The sequence below is a fragment of the Cololabis saira genome, chromosome 23, assembly GCF_033807715.1.
Source record: "Cololabis saira isolate AMF1-May2022 chromosome 23, fColSai1.1, whole genome shotgun sequence".
Classification (NCBI taxonomy): Eukaryota; Metazoa; Chordata; class Actinopteri; order Beloniformes; family Belonidae; genus Cololabis; species Cololabis saira.
In genome coordinates, this window is record NC_084609.1 from 3520110 (window position 1) to 3524135 (window position 4026).

The window sequence follows — 4026 nt, forward strand, 5'->3', positions numbered from 1 at the left end:
AGGATACTAAGGGGTATGAAATTAAATTAAACATATTTCTAATTGATTTGTTTGGAATTTTACCATTGTTAAAGTCACAGCCACCAAACCATAACCATAACCCATCCACCTCAATTAACCTCAAACAGCACTTAAAGCTAAGGACGCTGAATTTCAGTGACCAACGGGTAAATGAAAATGCCATCAGTCATGTATACGTGTGTTCACAGATATATAACATATAAAAGATGAATTTATTGATTTGTACTTTTATTTTCAATAGATCTTTGCGTTACTGAGGGTGATTGAGGAGGTCACTGGAATAGGAGCAAAAATAAAGGGAGGGGAGATAAGACTACTGGATTTTGTTTTCGATGTAATGCTCCCAGAGGTAAGATGGTCAATAGAGCTTCCTTGGGAAATGGAAGGAAATTATTAGGTGGTCAATATTTTATTCCTTTGGAAAACATGAAACCAAAACAGTGCACACGTTAGAGTATGATTAGATCATTTAACTGTTTTTCAGATATTGATCAAAATCCTTGAAGGAGAGGGCATGACCAGACTGAAGGCTGAGATCATGCTGGCCAGTGGGAGCCTTTTTTAAGTCTTTTTAAGGCCCCCCCCCAGAGATCAAGATGGCCAGTGGAAGCCTTTTTTAAGTTTTTTTTTTTTTTTATCTTTTGATCTTTGATCTTGATATTTTTTCCATTATGTTCAGTGTAATTTGTTCCTGCTCATTGTTCATGCGTTTCCCTTGTTTTGTGTCTTTTTTCTATGCATGTTTGTTTTTCTATTTGATATTCTGAGAATAAAAAGTTGATTTCAAAAGAGAACTCCAAGTCAAGTTCTTACTGTTGCCAGCATGATAGTGTAATGTTGTGTTTAAGTGGATTCCAGAAAATAAGATAGAATTAATAGAAAACGGATAAATAGGAAAATATAAATATTGTTGACAATTTGAAATAAAGAATTGTGAAAAAAAGACCAACTTCCTGTCTGGATCAGCGCGACGAATAATATACACGAAGAAGACCAACTTCCTGCAATACAACTTTTGAACACAATTGAAGAATATAATTTATTGGATAAGCCCTAGCCCTTTGAGTTATTTTCCTTTTTTTTTAAATTTAATTTAATTTCTTTTCCTCTGTACTCTTTATGCACATTTTCCCTGATACAAAGATATGATGCCTTGTTGTTTGTATATGAATATATTTTCAATAAAGTAAAAAAAAAAAAAGACCAACTTCCGGTCTGGATCGGCGCGACGAAGAATAATATACACGAAGAAGACCAACTTCCGGTCTGGTTCGGCGCGACGAATAATAATATACACGAAGAAGACCAACTTCCGGTCTGGAATTCCGGTATGGATGGAAAAAATGGCCGCGCCCTTGTCGGTCATCTTGCCTGCAGCCAGGTCCCTCTCCCCGGGTATGGGGGAAAAAAGAAGCTACAAACATAAGAATAGAGTCTCGAACGAGAGAAACTACAAAATGAGAGGAATTTGGAGTTTCTAAAACTACAAAAAGTGTCAAAGAAAACAAAGAAAGCAAGAAGCAAATAAAATGGATTAAAAAGGATTAGATAGAAAATAATTTAAGAAAGAAAGATGATCATAAATCGATGCAAAAACAGACTTTCAGACTCTAAAATAACCTGGTATATATATATATATTTTTTTTTTTCTTTTTTTTCCTACTGATGATCCATCCCAGTGTTTCCTTTGTCTTGATTTGTGATTATTTATCAGAATTTATTTTTTTTCACACCTTTCCCCCTTTTTCCATTTTGATTTGACTTGATTTATTTTATTTTTGTACATGTAAAAAAAAAAAACACTTCATGAGAAGTTTAAGAAAACAAAACAACAAAACAAAGAATTTCATCCTTTTTAAACTTGCTATCTTGATTTACATGTGCCAAAAAATAATTCTTGTCAAATGTGCCATTTGACAAGAATTATTTTATCCTTAGGAGGTTAAATAACTGATATTTCCTGTCGCAGCAACGATTAAACTGCACTTAAATTTGAATCAAAGCGGCTCAACACTCACAATACAGTCGTGTAATAATAATAATAACACACAAAATAAGTGATTGTGTATTTGTTTTATATACAGATCTTCATTGAACCATCAGACACATAAAACACGGCTCACCTTCACACGTATGACACAAGTTTATACAAATGATCGTAGAAGAATAAGTTTTAGTTATCTGCTTTGGGCTTCTGCCAGGAAATAAGACACACACTCCAACAAACCGCCGGTTAGTGGTGAAATCAAACGGCCTCGTACGCAAGTCGCTCCACAGGTGACAAAAGCTGCACATTTATAGTCCTGGATGTCAAAAATGGGAAGATTTGTCAAATAAAAGGGAAAAAAAAATGTCCCCTGTAGCCGGAGAGAAGGCTCATAGTTTTTGTGGCTTTTTTTTCTTTTAATACAAGAAAAAAACTACATTTTAAGTACAAGACAATTGCAATTCAGGTTATTAATGACAATCATCATCAGCAGGAACCCAGTTTGAAAAAGTTGCATCTAGAAAACAAATAAATGGTGAGATTTAGAAGCAGCAAACTAACATTTAGCCGTTAGAAATAAAAAAAAAAACAAACTGCCGGACTTCTGAAGTTACTGTAGATCAGAAGTTTCACTGAAATACACCGAGAGATATTCCAAAAAACAATCAATAATGACCCGAACAACCAGAAGGATTATTGCACGCGACTCATCTAAGGCCTCTGAACAATTATCACGAGAACATACACGGGTGCCTAAGCCCTCGCAGAGCAATGCACTTTTAAATAACTATATATTTACACTTCATATTGTTGTACGTCACCGGCACTGGTTCCTCAGACCGCACAAAAGTGCCGGAATCAAAATATATCGCAATTATCTTCATTCTGAGCCCCTTACATACAGTATGTCAGCAGAAATTATGTGGAAATAAAATGGGATTGGTCACTTGAATCAATAGGAATTGGCGCAAAAAAAAAAAAAAAGGAAGTTGAATATTTTGCGAGGCGAGTTTGAGGAGAAAAAGCCAAAAATATCAATGTGAGTAACAAATGAGCCTTTTTTAAGGCACAAAAGCAGATGTTCCTGCCGTTGTAACAGCCGAGGAAAAACGACGGGCAGCAAACTTTGACTTTGCTTGCTTACGTGGAAAATTAAGGAATGAATAAAGCAAGCTTTGCAACAGTATTGGAGAAAAAAAAAAGAAAATAAAAAGGAGATGTGGTTTGTAGCACCCTATAATGTAATAATTTCGCCCTATAATTTAATAATTTCGCCCTATAATTTAATAATTTCGCCCTATAATTTAATAATTTCACCCTATAATTAATAATTTCACCCTATAATTTAATAATTTAGCCCTATAATTTAATAATTTAGCCCTATAATGTAATAATTTAGCCCTATAATGTAATAATTTAGCCCTATAATGTAATAATTTCACCCTTTAATGTAATAATTTCCTGAAAATGTAATAAAATTTGCACTTAACTCAATTGAAAATGTAATAAAACCCAATAATGTAATAACTTCTCCAATAATGTAATAAAATATCCTGACGGATATTGTAATAACATTACATTATTGGGAATTTATTACATTTTCAGGTGGGTCTTTTTTTTTTCTTCCCAAAACTGTAATATATATGTTCATTTTCAGTCTACATTTTGTGTTTTACGCTGGATTTGAAACACCAGAATGTATGTAAAGGATATTGTAATAACATTTTTACCAATAATGTAATACATTATTGGGAATTTATTACATGGTACTCAAAGTCTGCAATTTAACCCAATAGTCATTCTGGTGTTTCAAATCCAGCGTAAAACACAAAATGTAGACTGAAAATTAACATATATATTACATTATCATTTTTGGGAAGAAAAAAAAAAAGCCACCTGAAAATGTAATAAATTCCCCATAATGTAATAATGTATTACATTATTGGTAAAAATGTTATTACAATATCAGTCAGGATATTTTATTACAGTATTGGTGAAGTTATTACATTATTGGATTT